The sequence below is a fragment of the Miniopterus natalensis genome, chromosome 2 (assembly GCF_054644295.1).
Source record: "Miniopterus natalensis isolate mMinNat1 chromosome 2, mMinNat1.hap1, whole genome shotgun sequence".
NCBI classification, from domain to species: Eukaryota; Metazoa; Chordata; class Mammalia; order Chiroptera; family Miniopteridae; genus Miniopterus; species Miniopterus natalensis.
In genome coordinates this window covers 97,820,108-97,840,949 of record NC_142082.1, presented here as the reverse complement: position 1 = coordinate 97,840,949, position 20,842 = coordinate 97,820,108, and the positions used below count along the sequence as shown (strand labels likewise).

The window sequence follows — 20,842 nt, the reverse complement described above, 5'->3', positions numbered from 1 at the left end:
TAAGAGCCAAAACTAACAAAATGAAATCTCATGGAGGCCACATAAAAGACCTCTGGTGCATTTGTGAAAGTCAGTTGTCCAGGTCCAAGATTTGGGAGATCATAGCAATACCTATATTGAAGTTTGGGGCTTTGGTTGGTCAAACCACCAGACAGTAAGGAAATATGGCTGCTACAAAAGCTGAAGTAATCTTGTGTGTTAAGGTTAGAACTAGCCTTATGATTCCCTGGACTGGTTAGCACATCAGAGGTGTTCTGTCCAATTCTTAACAGCATTTTAAAGAGGAAAATGGGCTAACCAGAGGTAATTTGCTAAGATATGAAGGGTCAAAATGCCATGCCAAAGGTGGAATGTTTGAGGAACTAAAACTAAAAGTGGCCAGATCTGTTGGGAGTCTAAAGCAATAGCTCAGGAAAGAGATAATAGATGCCACCACTGGGCAGTGCCAACAGAGGTACATGAGATGACACAGTTGAAAAGATGTATAAGGGGAAAATATGACATCATTCGGGCAGAGTAACTCCAAGGGTTATAGCTTGAGTCACAGGGTAAATGGTGAAGTCATTGTAGTAAGTACAGAAATTTCAGGAGCTCCTGGTTTGGGGAGGGTCAGTTTTGTACATACTGAGTTCCCACCAGGGAATGTTTGGTGTGCCATTAAACATTCAGATCTAGAATCCTGTGAAGAAGTTTGGAATGGGGCTTGAAGTCATTGGCACACAGATGAAATTTGCAGTCATAGGTGAGAATGACTGATGAGCGCCACCAATGCTCTGCCATCTCAGTAAACCAGTCATTTGACAACCTGGTTTTGGCAATCACATTTCTGAGATTACACTGTTTAGATTTGGGCTAAATTTTCAAAAGCTTTAATTCTTTTATGAATGCAAATTTTAGTTCAATCCCTTAAACGGAAGAATAAGAACAAGGACCACCCATTTGTCCTCTCATGGACCATGTAGGTGTGCCAACAGCATTATAGAGAGGGACATTTGCTTATGTTGTACCCTCTCACCAAATGCTCCATGACAAGCCAAGAAAAATGTGCCCTAAAGCCCTACCTGAATTTGAGAAAAGGCCAGGCAGTTACACTGCATTCTGCTGAGACTTGCAAAATTCAACCAGGAGGAATGCAAATGTAAATGAAGTTGAATTTTAGGCCGTTAAAAACTGTTTCTAAAGCTTTTTTTAAAAAGGTACAGTATGCATGACATTAAAAACCTGTGTAAGAGTCTGTTTCAACAAGTCCCTGTATCACAGATTCTGGAATAAATAAAAAGGATTCAGGAGAAGGGTTACCTTCTGGAGCCAGATTTTTTTAATGTCTTTTTACATTTTGTTAGAAATTACCAAATAGTGTGAAAGGTTGGAGCCAGTGTTTTAATACAGATATTTTTTTTAAATAGGTGTCTTCCATGTTTAATTTGTGGTGGTGTTTAAAAAAGAGAATAGTGCCAGTAAACGGTTTGTCCTTTAGTCCTGTTTTCTAGGATGGCTCTTGTTTCCCCAGTGTCTGTACTTTCATGTAATGTAATATTCTGATGTGGATACTGAACTACTGTACTTGTCATTTTATGGGCATTTGTTGTTATGTCACATCTTAGTGCCTTTGCACAAGTTCTCCTCATCTGCCTTCTGAACGTTCTCCCTCTGAAACCCTTCCTTTCCCATCCCATCTCCACTGGGAAGAGTTGGCTGAGGAGCTTTTTTGCGTCACCTTTGCACAGAGAAGTCGTTCAATGTGGCCGTAACTGCTTTGTTATATGTCTGCTTCCTTCCACATGAATAGATTCTTGAGAGCAGAGACCTTGAACTTGGCATGGTACCACACACAGTAGATGCCCAATAAATGGGCTTGCTGAAGAGTGAGGGAAGGGGGAAGAACGTAGGCTTGTAAGGGGCCCCTGTAGAATCTGAGCAGAAGGGACCTGAGACATAAGAGGGAAAACAAGAGATAACAGTGTCATGGAAGCCAAGGGAGCAGAGAATTTTCAGAGGGAAAGAGTGGTCATTAGTGTTAATTGCTATCAGGAGCCAATGAGATAAATTGTGAAAATCTTCATTGTATTTTTAGGAAATAAGAAAATATTTCCTCAGTCATAATCATACCCCAGCTAACACTACAGGTGTTGTTACTAATACCAAGCAAAGATGTGTTGGCAAGGAGAGGTGGCTGGTGACCTCCTGGAGAAGTGTACCAAAGGAGCAGCTTGATGTAGTGATAGCCATCATTCTGACTTTGAATGCAATTATTTTTTTTCCCAGTGGCAAACCGTTTAAAACTGAATAAAGAGTTCAAAAATAAAAATAAAATATTTGCAGGTTTTTCAATACAGCAGTCAAATTGAGATTTGGAAGCTAATTTGGCAAATCCTAACAGGACTAAAATCTCCCTGGTAGCCCATTTCTTGGAGATGATCATGAGAAAGATGGTTACAGTTGTAAAATTGTATGATTCTAAACCTGCAGCTTTCTCACGAAAAGCAGAATTTTTCATTCATGCTATTTAAAAACTACCAAAATTCACAAGGAGATCATGGCTGCAAAGTAAGGAAATGTGTTCCTATGGGATATTTGAGCATTCTAAGAAAAAAAAAAGACAATGTCTTACCATCAGGAAGAATAAAATGCTTGTGAGATGGTAACATCATTTAATATAAAATACACAGCTTCTTGAAGGATAAGGAATTAGGATAATTCAAAAGAAATTAATATACTGGATTTTTAGGAGAATGGAGACTTTTAAAACATAATTTTTTTTTCAAGTATAGTAATAAAAAACATCCCATTATATATTTAAAATTACTTAATCATGCTATAGGTGTTAAGAATCCTTTTAGCCCAGAGCCCAATATCATCATTCGTTTAACTGCCTGAAAAAAAAAATGGCATTCCACTTTTGGCCGTTACTATAAAGAGGGTGGGGTAGACTTAACAGTACAGCCTCTGAATATTCTCTTTTAGACCAAACCGATTTTTTGTGGTTGATTACCATTCATGTTGTCTGCCAATTTAAATATTTTGAAAGGAAAATTTATTTTTTTTCACGTTCACAGATTTAATACTACTTTTAAATAAATATTATTCTTTGTTTTCATTGCCTTAAAATTATAATAATAGCAAATTCAGGTTTTTCCCACTTTTCTCTTTAAGGAAATGTATTAAATGAGCTAAATTCATATCTGATTACAATCCCTATTAGGGGAGAATGAGCTGGGCAGGACAGGGGTTATTGGAAGATGCCAGGAACCCTCCAGCCCTGTCTGACACCATTTAATTTTTGGAGGATGGGGGATTAAGAGTATCTCTACGGTAGGGTAGGGATTTTTTCCTAATTATAATAAATCTCAGGAAAATATAATAATTTAATTAAGTGCATTTTAATATGAAAAGCCTCAACATGGATACTTTATTATTAAAGCAAAACTATGAATTCTCTTTTTGCTTTTTTTCACTTTTATCCTGTGAACCTTACAGGCCTGCTGACGTCTCAGTCTTATGGGTCAGGCTGAGGTAGGTCAGGGCACCACTCCTCCAGCCCACCACTGATGGAACAGGAATCTGCTTCAGCCTAAGAAATTATTAGGAAAATAGAGAAAGACTTTTCCATTTCTTTTAGATGTTATATATGTTTAAGAATGCAGCATGGTGGTGTAATTTAAAGCATGAACTTGGCCATGGGCTTTGGAATCAGGTAAACCTACCTTCACATCTTCTCCCTCAACTTCTAGACGTTTGACCCAGTGCCTCAATGTGATCTCTAGGACAGGGTGATTTGCAAGAGGCAGCGAGATAATGCACCTCAGAGGCTGAGCACAGAACCTGGCCCATATGAGCATGCAAGAAATGATGGTTGTTATAATGCATTCCAGATGCATAGGTACTTTATTCTGTGCTTCCAGCCAGTCTCTTGAAGACAAAGATAGAATTACCTGTGCACACTATGCAACTGTACCTGTGGCACAGTGTGTGGTAATAACACCTTTCCTCTGAGACTCCCATTTTCTCTCACATACACTGTTACTTAGGCCCATGGTGACACTGTGAAACAGGAAAGAAACAGTCCCTAAAGAACACCTTCTGCTTGTTATTGCTCTATTTCTCCCAGTCCCCTTCCAGAATTTTGTGTCCTAGGGCTCTACCCTGCAGTCTATTTGAAACTTAAATACTGTTCTTAAGAATTGGGTTATGAAAAAATTTTCTATTATTAAATCATTATCTCAAATTTTAAAAATACTTTTTATTTCTTTACTAGAAAAAAAATGTATTTTCATTAAGCTAAGGGAGATATGAGCAGTCTTATGAGATTTCAAAACAGTTTTGTACAAGCCACTTGTTGTTTTGAAATTTAGGGTCCATTTCAGCTTGACGCAATAGTTCAAGTCCTGGGAGAGAAACAGTGTAGGTGTTCCTCAGAATTAATAAGATAACTCAGTAACCTAATTATGTAAATACAGTTGCTGCTTTATAATTGTAATTGGATTATAATGGCAACCCTAATCTGGACGTACTTGTTTAAAAAATGCTTTTAAGAAAATCTGTTGTAGTTTGAAGGCCTGTTGCTGAAAAGTAAGGAGAACAGAGAATGAAAGTTCTCTTCACATGGAAGTGTGTGTACCCTCATTAGGTGAACAGACCCAACTCCTACATTTAACAGCAACCATACCTACTCTGCAATCGACAATCGGGAAACTAAAGTAAACAGTGATTCTGAACTAACCCCTAAATCCTTTGTAATGCTCAGTCTGTACTGATCCCCAGCACTGGGAAGAGAAAAGGCAGGGCTTGTCTTTATCCTGGGGGGGGGGGGGGAGCAGGGGCCACAGAGAACACGCAGGACACAGCCCTGGAGCACGGCTGCAGAGCATAAATTAGAGAGTTAGGATTTCTGCACAGTTTAAGAAAAGAGTGTGGAGCATTTCCACATAAATAGAGCAAGGGGGAAGGGAACAAAGGACAAAATGCAAATCCAAAAGAGAAACGAAGAAAATGTGACAGGTCAAGGCAGGAGTCTAGTAAATGCTGTTTTCTCTCGGACCACCAAAGCACTGACCATTTGAGTGGAAAGCCTGGCAGAAGCCCGGCTAGGATAACAACATCTACTTTGTATTTGTTGAGTGGAGGCTGTCATCCATATCAGGGTCACAGCTTGTTTGCTAGACCTCTGACTTCGCAGCCAGACAGCTGAACTTGCTAGCAGCCATCTGCCAGGTAGAGTGCAGCATGGAAGGGGCGGGCGTGGGCCCTGCTGTTCCCGGCACTGCTGCCGGACACGCCAGGGACAGTTCCTTCCTGATCATCACTGCCAGCTCGCTACCTCTCCAGCCAACTTCCAGTTGGCTGCCTGCCAAATAGGAATTTAAGAAGCATGGATGGATGTATATGTAGCCTGGGACAAAAGTTATGAGGGCGTATAAAAATGTTTCTCAAAAACTTTAAAATCTCTAAGAGTTTGGAAACAAGAATAATGAGACCTACAATTTGCATAGGAATTCATTCTTAAGTAGTGAGTTTTGTTTGCTTTATGGCATTGCACCAGTGCAACAGAAATTTCACCCATCAACCATTGCCCCACTTTTACTGCCCTCTACAAGAGCTTGGGAGCATGTGCCACAGCAGTCCCATTCCCCTAATGATTTTTTTGTATCTCTCCTCCCCCGTGCTATTAAGTGTTGAAAGGAGGGGCCACTTAGTAATTCTACACCCGTTCAAGTCTGTGCCTATCAACTCGTTGAGCTTCCCAAACAAGTGTGGGGCAAAGCATGAGGACATCTGAACCTGGGTGGAGATGGCCGTGGCTGCTGCTGGCTCTGGCTTTGCAGATTTTTAAGAGTTCCTAATGTATCTCCTGCAATGGCAGTTGATGACAGCAATTTGTATTCCAGAACGAAGAACAAGCTACAGTCAACTCAAAATGATTACAAGTCATCGAGACGGAGTAGTCTGCCACCTGAACTACTCCTAGGACATGATGTTAGAGGAAGACTTCAAAGAAACGTTAAAAACTTGGAACCCGTTCACCTGAGGCGCCCGAGAAAGAGACCATCCATATTTCCAGGTAGGAATTGTTTATATGTATGCCTGCTGGGTAAAAAAGCAAAAAACATAACAAGGATTGTATTTTATTTGTTAGTATCAGATGTGTTACATTTAAAATTAACTTGGAACATATTTCAGAGCCAAAGCAACATGTTTGAATGTAAAACATAGAATGATTCTTCTGCAAGCAGCCCCACTTCTTTTATTTTCCTAACATCGGGGTCTGTGAATAGGAAGCTGTTTTATTACTTGTCAGAAGCGACTTTGCTTGCAGTCCTACAGAAGTCCCCTGCTGCCTTTCATTAGCTAGCTTTTTTTTTCTTTACTTTGCAAGATCATTGGATTGTTGAGTGAAGCTAATGTTTGTGTGCCCTAGAAATGAACAACGTTAAATACTTTGTAATGGATGCTTTGAATGCATGCTTCAAATTCCTGTCTTGCATCAGAGCCTAAAACTTTTGGTAGAAAAGGGCTCAATTAAACAATGTGGATGGTGACATGTATGAAAGCTCTGAGGCCTCACTGCTTTTAATCTTGATGAAGGGACTCTGATGTCTGCTTTAGATGTCTATGCCTGGATATTACAAACGTGGAGATGGTGTAAGATGCCCGTGACAGTGAACCCTACCTGAGGGATCGCTGAAGAATATGAATTATTTAGTCAACTTGATTTCAACAGTATTTGCATGGGAATTTCCTGGAGAAACTAAAGTGGCCTTTTTGTTATGATTAATTGGTTTATTAGAGTCTTCAGGGAGGCTAGGAAAGGAAAAAGATAATTCAATCAGGTTTTACTTAGTAAAATGATACTGACTCCCCTAACAGCTGAGTCTTTGTATTGCTTTAGGAAATAGTTAGGAGATGATTTGGAAATATGGGACTCAAGGCCACAAGCTGAAAATTACACTTCTAAGGAAGCTGTTGTTTTCATGAATTTCTTTTTGGTTCAGTGATGTTGCCCTGATGTCTAACTCCTCTGCTGGGAAAGCAAAGCCCAGACTAGAAGGGGCCAGAGGTGTGAGTGTGTGAGTGTGCTGGGGGAGAAGGAGGGGCAAATATGACATGAAAAATGCTGTAAGGAGGAGCATTTACTTGTCTAACATATCTGAAAACACAGTTGCTTTCAGCCTGTGCTCTTTGATCTGCATGACATGAAGCATTGCACACTGAGTTGGTTCCCTAGCCCTTCAGGAACCTTCTGCCAGACCTGTTCTTCCCCTGCTGCATTCTTCTCTTTCTGTGTTCTTTGGATTAATATATATGAATCCATGTATGTATGATTCTTCCTGCTTTTCTCCATATCACTCCCATATCACGAGGGCTTCTCCTCCTTTGAAAACAACCAGGTCCCAGGACACTTCACTTCCTCCAGCCATAATTCCCAGTATGGCCTTTCTTTCTTTCTGATCATCTAGCTCTGGGCTGTCAGCTACAGTCACAAAATTGTGAGGAGACATGTTAGCTTGGACCTCACACAGGTTATCCTTTCTAAGATCTCAAGTTGTCATAGTTAATGTAACAGGGTGGAGTTTGAAAGGAGTATTGGACTTAGGGGAGCTGAGTTCTAGTCTAAACTGTATCCCTAAATGGCTGTGTGTTTTTCAAGCCACCTCACTGACCCCTTGTGGCCTTCAAGCATGTTATTTATTTCTGCCCCCTGTCCCTTCCTTGAGAACAGCAACAGGAAATGGCTCTTACCATCCTTCTCCCAACCTCTCTGCCAGGGTCTCCAATTGACAAGCTCAAGGGTCACCTGCCCAAAGTATGAACACTGCTGGTGGCTTGGTTTCTAAATTCCTTTCAACTAACCCTCAACTCCATTGTTAAGCAGGCTGCATGAATTTCTTTTTACAATGGATGACTTAGAAATGCCACTGGGCTGCAAATCCCACCTCATCTCCTAAACATCAACTATAAACAGAAATGTGGGTAGATTGTGAGAACCATTTCCATTTTATACAGCTATGTATTTGGACATCAGGAACAGGTATTACTTGGGACCTGAGGGTCAGAGAAATTCAGATGCAAATCACAATTAATAACTGGCAAAACTAGGGCTCAGACTGGGTCTTTGGACTACAGCACTGAAGCTGCTTCCCTCTATTATGTTGCGCCCTATTGTCATCTGTTGTTTATCACTTGTCTGACGAGATCAAGACTGGAGGAATGTCAGTGTTCCCATATGCATTCACTTGGACCCTCACATGCACACAGACAACTTTATTCTCCACCTCAGGTCTCATATTTTCAGTCCCACACTGAATGCAGTGATGGTCAATCAATTCATTCATTCATTCACTCACTCACTCATTCATTCATGAAATATTCATTCCGTTCTGTACTGTGTTAGGAATAGACCTTCAAGAACCCAGCTACAATATTACCCTTCTGTTCTTGTGACTCATTTTTTCTCTAAGGGCCATCACACACTGAGGATAGTTATACACCCAAAATGCAAATCTGTTTGCTTCATTCCCTTGCTTAAAATTCTTCAGTGGTTGCGACTGCTCTTAGGACTGCTTAATGTGAAGTACAAGATACTGCATCATCTGCCGCTGCTTCCATCCCAGCCCCATCTGTTAGCACACCTTCCCCGTGCATCCTCACGGACTCAGCCAACTTCAGTTCCCCAAGGCCCAGCATGCTTGCTCTTCTAGGGTAGGTGCTATATACTCTGCAGTTTCACCTCACTAATTCCTACTTTGGCTTCATGTGTCAGTTCCACATCCCTTCTTCTAGGAAGTTTTCCTGACCCCCACATTTGGGCTGGGTCCATTCTGTGTCCTCGTAACACACAGGCTTTACCTATCATAGCACTTAGTATCACACTGTATTGTAATTGTCTGTCTGTATCTCCCACCAACCAGTGAGCCAGGGACCATATCAGTCTTATTATCCTTTGTCTCCCTAGTACCTATCACAATGCCTGGCACATAGTATGTGCTCAATAAATATTTATTATTGGCTCATATTGTGCTAAACTGAACGAATTCTGGCATAGCTTGTATGCTCTGCCTTCTAGACTCTACTTGTGCTATTCTCAGTCACCTCCTCCCAACACACACACACACACATTCTCTCTCTCCCTTTCCCTCTCTCTCTCCTGCATTCCTATTGCATCCTTTCTTCCATTTTCTACCTCATCTTCAAGGCCCAATTCAAATCCTCTGACTTCTGCTGACACCCAGTCTTCCTCCTTCAGCCTCTTGGAGTTCTTTCTCCTTTGTGCCCACCACCTCCTTGGCCTCAGTATTGCATGAAGCTGTAAGAAAGAGTCCTACTTGGCATTGTGTTCAATTGTCTTAGGTTGTGAATGGGTTCAGTGGTCACTGTCACCCTGTGGCAACTGTTAAGTTTTTGTTTGTATAGAAATTCTTTGAAAACAAGGACTGTATTTTTATATGTCCTGAAATAGCCCAATTGTCTAGAGGGGGAATTGCACATAGTAGGTGTTCGGTCAGCATCCTGTGGTTTATAAACTAATTCACTATGAAGCTGTGTCCACCCTGTAGGGCTTGTCTGATTGTAGCTCCAGGAAAGAACTAATTGGCAGGTAGAGACTGTCAAAGGGAAAGGTCTTTATATTGACTTTCATCATTATAAGAACTCTTGGGGAAGTGCAGGTATCCCTTGTCTCAGGTGCAATTCATTCATTGAAAAATGTGTTAGGATTATACCACATGCAAGGAACTATTCTAGACCTTGGGAGGAGAGCAGAGGGTAAGACGATGTGTTAGGAATAGACTGATCTAGGCTGATGGGAATTTTTCTATCAGGGCGCTTGCCTACTGTGCAACTCAATAAATACTTCTTGGATACAAGAATGAAGGAACACTATACTCATAGCAAGGAATCTTAAAAATTGAACCAATATATTTCAATATCATATTTATACAAAAACATCAAAACCCAATAATTTTTTTTCCACTAAAGAAAACTAACAACAGGATGCTTGTGTGAGTTACTCAGTGGAAGTTCTACAGCCTCAGGTCTCACCAGGCCAGGTGTTAACAGTGATGATCTCTGTATCAGACACCAGTCTGGTTCCCCTCGTCATGAAAGACATCCAGCAGCTGCATAGCAGTGGGCTCAGCCCAGCTACAGAAACCAAAGGGAAGAGAGAGAAGTGGTCCTAACACACCACAGCCATGGGCACGTTGGATGACAATGAGCATCATCTACACCTGGAGGAAAGTGGGGCTCATGTGCCAGGTGTACCGGGCTGTTCATTCAGCACCGTTAAGCAAACAAGTTGTGTGTTCAATCAGCCAGTTCTTAAAATACCCTACTGATTTTGCTGTCATCTGTTGTGAAACTCAAGGAGCCATCTGCTCTGACAAACAAGCAGCCCCACAGACTTCCTTGCTGCTTAGTCAAAGGACAAGCGTGATGAGGACTGCCCACGGCCAGGAGCAGGGAGCTCTGGCCAGGACTCGCATGGCAGATGCACAGCATGTAGGCTAGCTATGATTCTCCTTTTAACTCAATTCTGTTCAAAAGGCAATTTTTTTCAAATCCACAATCTAAAAAATGTTATTTAAAATCGTATTATTTTTATAATCAGACAGGTTGCAACCATTTCTGAAGTGAAACTGCTTTTCTTCTTTTTCTCATGTGTTGGTTTTTATTGGAAACACAGCATCGTCATTAGAATACTAGTAGTTAAAGTTATTGTAGCCTCCCTTATGGTGACCAGAAGACTGTGAGGACAAGCAGGTTCCGGTTCTCTCCTGAACACCAACTTGTCACAGACACAGTGAAAGACACTGGAATTAATCATGCCTCCCCTGGTGTCCTGTACTCTGTTAGAATTCTGTCATTCCAGGACCCTGCTGAGTAGTGCACTGATGACTTTTCAGCGGGGCCTCCTAGGGACATGGAGAACTTGGTACGGGCCTCCTGAAAGCTGTGCTGTGAAGAGTGCTTCCTGAATGGTGTTCAGTAGTTACAAGCTGTGCATGGACTCAGTGGTTCCACTTTGTGATGACAGGAACTATGTTTCATGCACTTGGGATTCCCTGCAACACCCACCACAGGGCTTGAGAGATGGTGAAATAGGCAATATGTGAGGATAAAGTGTCACAACCACTCCTTGGGCTACACCCCAGCCTGGCTGTTCTTGGGCCACTTCCAGAGCAGCCATACTCAGGGGCCAAGCCAAGGGGCCTTGAAAGCAAGACTTGAACCTCTCCTCTCATGAAAGGGTTTCAGCTAATGAGTGTCACCATGTGAATATCTTCCTCACAACAGGCTTTAAGTTCTGATCCCCATCTTACTAAAGGTGGAACCTGGGACAAGTCCCTTGATGTCTCAAACCAGTTTCGCAGGTTGTATTAAACTCAAATGAGATAATGCCTGACTATGAAATGATGAACTAGAATTAACCATGTTCTCTTAGTCTTCATAATTAGGCTTTGTTTTCATAATTAGTATTCTTTCTCTTAATGGGTGGGTAGTGGGTATAAATTAATGCTTTTGCAAATTTTCATGGTTGGAAAGTTATCCAAAGTTTTTCTAAGCAGACCCTCTGCTAATGTAAATTCTATGTAATGAGACACCAGCAAAAGACCCACTCATTTTAATTTTCTCATATAAAGAGGATGATGTGGAAATTCTTCTTTGTGATATAAATATCCGTGCATTTTTCTCAACACAAGTCATGAGACTTGAGAGTATGGTCATGTAAAGCCTCTGAAAATTGTTTGCTACTAGAAACATCAGTGTCTATGTTTTATAAACTTGCAGCCTTGCTGTTTTTAATATTTTTGCTTAATCTTGTCTGTTGAAGGCCTTGCTTTTGTGAATTCAGCCCCTAAGCATTTCTCTGAACTAAAATTTGGAATAGGAAGGTAATTGGTTTGCCCTGGTGATTTTAAAGAGTTTATATGTGAGATTGTAAATGAATTCATTTGAAGTTAATCTCTTTAAATATTAGGAGTGTTTACACATCAAAAACTTTTGAAGCTTAACATTTAATATTTTGGTTTAGCGCAGCCAGCGTGGCTCAGTGGTTGAGTGTCAACCTATGAGTTAGGAGGTCACGGTTCAATTCCTGGTTTGGGCTTGACCCCCAGTGGGGGGGTGTGCAGGAGGCAGCCAATCAAGGACTCTCTCTCATCATTGATGTTTCTATCGCTCTCTTCCTCTCCCTTCCTCTCTCTGAAATCAATAAAAAAAATTAAAAAATATATTTTATGACATTTTTTACTCAAAAATTTGATGCAACAAATTTTTGTGAGGTAGCCTCTTTACTTAATCAATCAATTTATTGGACAAGCTTATTCAGGGGGATAAAGTTTTTCTTTGCTTTGTTTTCTAAAAGGAAATAAACTTAAAGTAACCCAGTTACTTTTAAGAAAAACATAAATGTTCATACTATAATATTTCTATGCATAATTTATAAGCAAGGATTTTTACCTTTGCACAGGAACTGAGAGTGAGCCCAGCTTAAGCAGAAGGCATTTGATTTATATCTCAACTTCAGGCTTTTCTCCTTGTTATAAAAAAAATAAAAATATAAGGTTCTGAATCCAGAACTTATATAAACATGTGTTGAGAAGTAGCTTGACCCTTCCTATCTAAAAGCAGTTTATTTCCATTTGTTGATCTACACTAAATGTTATAGCTTTGCTAATTCCAAATATCCCACACCCTTTTTCTTCCCATTCTTTTTTTTTAATCCTCTCCTGAGGATGTGTTTTTATTGATTTCAGATAGAGAGGAAGGGAGAAAGGGAGGGAAGGAGAGAGAGAGACAGAGAGAGACAGAGAGAGGGAGGGAGGGAGAGAGAGAAAGAGAAGGAAACATCGATGGGTTGCCTCCCGTACACACCCCACTAGGGGATCGAACCCACAACCTAGGTATGTGCCCTGATCAGGAATTGAACCCTCAACCCTTTGTTGTACAGGACAATGCTCCAACCAACTGAGCCACCTGGCCAGGGCTTTCTTCTCATTTAAAAAAATGCTCTTAATATGTATTCATATCTAGACTGAGAAAATATTATGTATTTTTACATTCACATAATTTTATACTTGCTCAATATACTTCATTGATTCTTTTTAGGGATTTTAAGTGCCCACATTAGTAATATTTTAGCAAATATTTAGGGGGAAATGGCCATTTGGTTACTCAGTTGTATAAGAAATGACCATATCCAAACATTCTTTTGCTTCAAATATTTTAGGACTGTGTAAAGAGTGTTTTCTTTCAAAATTTAATTAGAATACCTCCAGCTTTTCTTTAAAATCTAGAAAAATATAGATTTGGGAATAAGAAATTACAAAATGAGATTAAATGTAAAATTCTCATCCCAAGGTGGTCAGAGTATTTTTCAGTCACCATTTTAAACCTTTCCATCCTAAGTGGGGAATGGGTTTATGTTTTGTGTTGAACTGGTTGTCAGGTGCACCTTTTGCACCTTTGAACATGCTGGGAGTTGAGAGCATGTTCAGAGGTGGAAGGACCATATGATGGTGTGGACTTTTGTCATGAGATCAAATGTACCAATAAAGAGCCTCAGCTATCAAATAACATACTTCTCTCCCACACTGATACTTCAGAAAGACTAAAGTCATCTTCATTAATAATCAATACTGGATAGCTTTTTAGAGTAATTACGGGCAAGAAAGATACAATTTAAAGAAACATTCCTTAGTTTTTCAGTATCTAAATAGGTGCCCAAGGGTAAATGGAATATATCCTTAAGAAAAACTACAACATCTGTTCAACAAAAATATAAACTATCTTGCTGAATGTTTTTTAGGTGAAAACACTGTGCAAAGACTGAGGATGGTTAAGACATTGATACACAGTAATTTGTTCTCATATCTAATTTTTCACTAGAACAGCAGGGTGCGTTAATTTAGGCATTCAATCTTCTGTGGCAACCAGTATTTAAGCATCCCTGTTGCACTAGCTAACAGTAATACTGACACCGTGCCGTCTGGCACAGAAGCCCTAATTGGCAATGAATCTGCCTACAGGAAAGTCCCAGGGGACCTTAATTCCCCTCTTCCTCCCCCTCCTCTATCTCTTCCTCCTCCTCCTCCAAGTTTCTTAGCTGGAGGTTTGTTACTTTTTATAATTTGTTTCTCTTTTCTTCCCCCTCTAACAAACAGCTAAATGGGAAAGGGTCCTAAATTGAATATCCTTCCCCCAGGACCTAACTCAGGGAGGGTTTCCATTTATTTGAGATTTTTGAACTCCTGTATGATTAAGGGAATATTAATTTATCAACATTTGTTTTCAATCAACTATGCAAACACAAAATTTTGGGGGGAGATTTCTCAGAATCCACAGGTACTAGCACTAGAGATTTAATTTAGTAAGTCTAGGCTGGAGCCAGGCTTCTAACTGCACCGTAAAAAATATCCCCAGATGCATATGACATTTGTTCTATCCCCCCTGGTTGAGAATTACTGACTTAGAAGAACTAGAAAAGATCCTCAACAATCAAAGTTTTTCTTAAACTATTCCATGTTTCACATGTAGGAAGCAGGAGACAGCTATTTATGGTAGGCCCTCATCCCTGCCCCTTGTCACTCAGTCCCCACACACACCAGGCACCACCACTCTCAAAGGTCAGTGTGTTCTCAGGCAGGAGGAAAACCTGTGTTTTCTCTCCTAATATTGACTGGATTTGAGCTCCATTATATACAGACTTTCTCCTGGTGGCAGAGGGCAGAGGTCCACCTCACTCATCTCCAGGTCTTTGTTCTGACACCTGCTTAGAATCACCAGACTCTCTCTGCCACTTCTTGACCAATATTTTAAATGGCAAGAATGTGCTATGGACTAAATGTTTGTGTTCCCCCCAAATTCATATTAAAGCCATAGTCCCCAAGTGGATGGTATTTGGAGACAGGGCCTTAGGGAGACACTTAGGACATGAGGGTGGATCTCTCATTAATGGGATCAGTGCCCTTATAAGAAAAGATGCAAGAGAGCTGATTCCTCCCTCGGCCATGTGAGGATATAGCCAGAAAGATGTCCATCTACAAACCAGAGGAAAGCTCTCACCAGACATTGAATTGGCCAGGACCTTGACCTTAGACTTCCCAGCCTCCAGAACAATGAGAAATACGTGTTTGTTGTCTGAGCACCCAGTCTATAGTAACTTGTGAATGCAGCCCAAGCTGACTGAGCCACGGTACTCATCAGAGGCAGCCAACTGGATGAATGGGAAACATCTTACATTCTTTTTTTAAAAAAAGCTCTCCAACAATACAAGTAATATTATAAAATATAGAAATTTTCAATGAATAAACATTAGTGAATATCATACATGATACTTAGTGCTACACAGAAACTGCATTCTTCAGACATAGGGTAAACCATAACTATTTATTTTCTTTGGTACTGAATTACATACATACATCCAACATAAATAGCAATTGAGCAACTTCTCAAAAGAAATATTTCCAAAATGTACTTACTTTTAATAAAGATGCCATAAACCACTACAAAACTATTTACATAAAGGGCTATGCTGTTTCAGATGCACCCTTGCTGTCCAGCCTTCCTCGACAGAAAGCAGGTGACCGGATTCTGTATGCTTAACTATGCCTAACTAACCTCTGTAATATAGGATCTATTTTATTGGCAATAAACCAGCCTCTGATTCCATACTAGACACGCCCACATGTATAAACATGGATGAGCGGGAAGAGAAGCAGTCTGGACCCACAGCCTTTGCAGACAGTCTAAAATCTGCATCAGTGGGGGTGATGTAGGGGGTGAGGGGCTGCAGAGGAAACCCACCAGAAATTTGCCTAATGTGCTCAGCAGAGGGAACTAAAAAACAAAAGCAAAAAGGAAATAATGTGACATCCACATCGACAGTCACCTCCCACAGCAGGGAATGCATGAGGTGGCTTTTATTCTTTAAATGTTACTGATAGGGACAGGGAGCGATGACTTGCACAGACGGGCTGGGCTTGGTGCTTGCCTGTGGGAAGTGGGACCGCTTCCTAAATGTCAGCTGTGTGGTTAGGAGACAGGGCAGCATAAGTGTGATAGATCATTGATTATTTGATGGGTCATGATTCCCTCTTTGGAAGGTTCTCTTAAAGTTTCTGAATATTGAATCTAACAACGAGTTAACACAGGATTGAATAGGAAGTGGAGGGTTTCTGCTTCATCTTCTCCCCCCAACTGACAACAAGGGATTATACGTCTCTACCCAACCAGAGCCTCTGGAGAGCTGAAGGAAAGTGCGAGGTGGGGAGGGAGTGGAGAGAGAAGCCTCACAGTCGTGGGCTTCCCCTCCTCATCACACTCCGCTTTGAAAGATTCCCAAACTCAGTCTCCGCATGATTGCTCTAAAACAATGTTAGGGTTGTTTAATTGTATTCAGGCAGCAGAGAGAAATTAAATGTAAAATTCTGATGTTCAAATAGCCGTCCAGCCCTACATGTTGCTTTCATTATGTTTGAAAATACAGTGTGTGGAAGAGGGTGAAAAAGTTTACTGAAGATCCACTGCACTCTTTCTGGAGATACAGTCGAGTTGCATATTTATGGTTTTGCTCCTTTAAAATATAGACCTTTGAGATAAATCAATACCATAAAATAGGCCAATATCTTTAAAAGTTGTGCACAGAATACAGAGTTCCACACCTACATGGACTAGGGTGTTTATAAGCCCCCAATCTCCTGAACTCTGCAGTTACTGTCTTAATGGACACGTTGCTACATGCTGCTCATTGCTGAGAGTAGCAGGCACCATCTGTTTAAATGTGGCATGGTAAACTTTTGCACAGTTTAGGACTGAAAATAAGTTGTAAAACTTGAAATGCCATGAATTTCATCCAAAGTGGAATATGATGAGGTGAGAAGTATATCTCACTTTCAAAATATTTTAATTTCATTATTGGGAAAGTAGGGAGAAGCATGCCCTTTTTGAAGTCATATGGATTCAAGCTTGAACCTTGTCAATTCTGGATATCAAGGAGCTATTTTAGTTTCTCATCATCGTTGGTGTTTTAGTCAATGATGATAAGGCATCTTAGAGAGCTTATGACATTTTTTCAAAAGTTTACTTCTTTTTTTTTATTTAAATTTTTATTTTTTGAAAATTTTCTACCACAGTTCACACTTAATACCATTCCGCACCAGCCTCATGTATTCAGCAAAGTGGTCAGAAAACCATGCATTCCACAGAGTGGTTTCCCTGCTGCCCCAAGCACCCACTTGGCCTATACATATTTATGTCAACATTATTGACTATATTCCCAATGCTGTAGTCCACATCTCTGTGGCTATTCTATAACAACCAGTTTGTACTGCTTAATCCCGTCACCTTTTTCACCCAGCCCCCAAACCTCCTCCCCTCTCATAGCTGCCAGTCTGTTCTCTGTATCTACGAGTCTATTTTGTTTGTTTATTTTCTTCATTAGATTCCACATATAAGTGAAATCATATTATATTTGTCTTTCTCTGTCTGACTTATTTCACGTAGCATAATAGCCTCGGATCCACCCATGCTGTCACAAAGGGTAAGATTTCATTCCTTTTTCCATCCGAGTAGTATTCCATTGTGTAAATGTACCACAGCTATTTTTATGCATTCATCTACCAATGGGCATTTGGGCTGCTTCCATATCTTGGCTATGTAAATAACATTTTGATGAATACAGAGGTGCATATATTCTTTCAAATTAGTGTTTCAGGTTTCTTTGCAGAAACTCCATACTGTTTTCCATAGTGGCTGCACCAGTCTGCACTCCCACCAACAGTTCACAAGGGTTCCCTTTTCTCCACACCCTCACCAACACTTGTTGCTGATTTATTCATGCTAACCATTCTGACAGGTGTGAGGCAGTGTCTCATTGTGGTTTTGATTTGCATCTCTCTGATGATTAGTGATGTTGAGCAACTTTTCATATGTCTATTGGCCATCTGTCTGTCTTCCTTGAAGAAGTGTCTGTTCAGGTCTTCTGCCCACTTTTTAATTGGGTTGTTTGTTTTTCTGGTGTTAAGTAATTCTCCCCTCATTATGAATTTTACTGAGATATACCTTTGAGTTCTGGAGATTTGGTATTTTTTTCAGAGCTCAAACTTCAAGTAGTGCATGGTAGCTGTGTTGTTGAAGAACCTAGACGAGAAAATAAGTCACTTGGCAGTGAGTACCATGCAGGATCAGAGAATTATTGAATTACGGATGTGAAAAAAATCTTAGGGATTTTACAGAGGAGAAAGTACAGGCCTGCACAGTCAGCTTACATCGCAAGTCTCCTGCTCCCCAGTCTAACCTTCTTGAGAGGATCCCAGAGATCTAGTTTAAGAACCTCTGAGAAGAAAATGCCATCCACAGCTTTCCATGTCCCAGAGGCAAGTAATCCATGCAGCAGCCTGTGTGTATTCAACCTCCATATACCAGTAGTAGTTGGTGAGACACTTACCTGGGGAGTGAGCCTAATCAAGTACATGGCATCAAGATCTCAGCTGGCTTTATGTCTTATCCCATCCATGAGGTATAAAAAGTTGGTTTCTGTGATGAAAACAATCAAGTGAGAGAAAGGGAATTTCAGTTTAATTTTAGTTCAAGAAAACACGCGGGAAACATGACTCTTTTCAGAGACCTGATCCAGAGGAAATCCTGGACCCTACTCAACATTTTCTCTTCAGGGCAAAGGTCTGGAGATATGTTTCTTTGAAAGGCAAAGGTGTGCTAAATTTTCATTGTCCTCATGGACTAAAATTTATTACTGTTCCTATATCACAGTGAGGAAACTGAGGCACATGGAAAATAATTTGTTCAATGTTAAGAGAGCAAATTTGAGACAGGGTAAGATTTCACAACTTCTCAATTTCAAGTGCTCCTTCACCAAATATTCTCTAAAGTTTATTCTGTTCTCATGTTCAAAAGGTTATAAACTAAAGCAGCTTTACCACCATATATTTTAGTAACTGAACAAAAAAAAAGTATATCTTATTTTTGATACAGGTTATAACCAAATCCCTAATTTAAAAGATCTGTTAATAAGTCTCCAATTAATGGGGCACTGAGGATAGACAGTAGACTAGGCCAAAATATGCTTGTAGAGCAGCTACGTGCCTGCATCTGACATTGAAAAGGGAATATTTTGCTCATTTTGGGGAAATGCAGTACTTTTAATGTAATTGTCAGGGCTCGACTTAATCCCTGAAAATAGGTCACCCTATTGTTTTGTGTGGCCCTCAGTTTAAAAAGCTGTTGAATGGAAAGTTCTACACCTCTAAAGATCTGTGTAATAAATAATCTTTGGGGAAAGAATTCTAGAAGAGGCCAAAAGAAAGTAAATTTTTTCAAAGTGCCAATTTCTTTTAAACACCAGAATTTGAAAATGCAAAAGGGTTTTTATTTTGTTTTAAAGTGGTAGAAGGCAAAAAGATAATAGAACCCAAATGTCACCTGGGAGCACTTTGTTCTTAAAATTTAAATAAAAATGGATCAAGCTTCCATGCCAGCACCTGTAGCAAGTTCCAGACCCAACCCCAAGATTTCTATAACTTTTTAGGCACACATGTTCTTGTGCTTAAGCTCCTGTTTCTGCTAATGTTTTGTGTGTTTGTTCTTTTTTGCTATGTATGGGTTTTCTCATGATCTTACACTGTCTGTACTCTGTGCTGTGAAGTTCAACCTCTTTCCTTGATTTCCACAAATGAAAACTCAACCATCCAAAGCCTCTGTGTGGATAGCAGATACTACTGGATGTCTGGAGAGACAAGGGGAAATCTAGAATTTAGATATTTATTCAGAATAAATGACTGATTTAATATTAAATGTCCCTGTTCTTTAAACACCATCTCAGCCTCCCTGCCATCTGGGAGTTTCTGGTGCTACTCTCCCATTACTCTCCAACCTTGGTCAGCTGGTGACTCCTCTCTCCTTTTCTTCTCCCCTCTGTCCTTTCAAATTTCCTTCTACCACTATGTCCCCAGAATTTCATGTTCTTCTCCCTCTAGTGAGTAGAGTTATTCTGATCTTTCCAGCTCCTACTTTCAAGCTTTTCTTCAGGCCTATCATTGCACATTGAAAGCCAATTGAAGGGCTCATCAAATTTAAAGGGCCACCTGAGACTACTTCCTTTAAGCCCATGGTCATGATAAGGGTAGTTATTAAAATCTGTAAATCTTTTGAAAATTAAATTCAGGTACTGGTTCATCAAAATTTTGGCTTGGCCTAGAAATATCTACCTTTAATAGTCATGATTTGATTCTGATAGAGACCTTCCACTCGTTCTTTGAGAAATTATCCAACAAGATTCATCCCTACAGGAGGCAGTTGGAGTCTAGTGGCAGGTTTTTCCTCCTTTGTATGTACAGGTATGCCTTATTCTAAACAGAGTTCTGGAAAGACCCAACCATGATGGAGGTGAACATCTTCCCATCGTCCTGTCTCTCAGACTGTCTTATGGTATAAACCAAACAGCACTATTGTTAGAAGCTCTGTCAGTTAAAACTTTGGTAGACTCATTAGTAGGGGATAAGACTCATATTTCCTGTCCTAAGAGGATTTCTCGTGTCAGGAACATGTCTGTAGTCACTGGAACAGGCTCAGTGACCTGTATAGTGAAGTCACATGGAGGACAGAGCTTACTCCAGGACAACCCAGGGTACTCTCCTTACCGTCTTCCAGAGGTATGTAACATAAGACAGCCTTAAAGGATCAGGAGGTAAGACCATCTCAGTTAGCAGACTTCCACATTAATTTATATTTTTAACACCCAGAGTAGTGATAAGTTCACATTAATTTGGGGAGCATTATTCAATGAGGGTAGCTTTGTTTTCAGCTCAGTTTACAGTACAGCTATGTCCCT

The 20,842-nt window shown here is 40.3% G+C and overlaps 1 protein-coding gene across 1 annotated transcript in view; it reads left to right on the top strand.

The window, feature by feature from the left end:
- Nucleotides 1–20,842, top strand: part of FRY (FRY microtubule binding protein) — a 505,671-nt gene that overhangs the window by 113,305 nt on the left and 371,524 nt on the right. Inside the window, exon 2 of the mRNA XM_087814426.1 lies at nt 5,886–6,058. The gene's annotated coding sequence lies outside the window, so the exon portion shown is untranslated. The remainder of the gene's footprint in view (nt 1–5,885; nt 6,059–20,842) is intronic.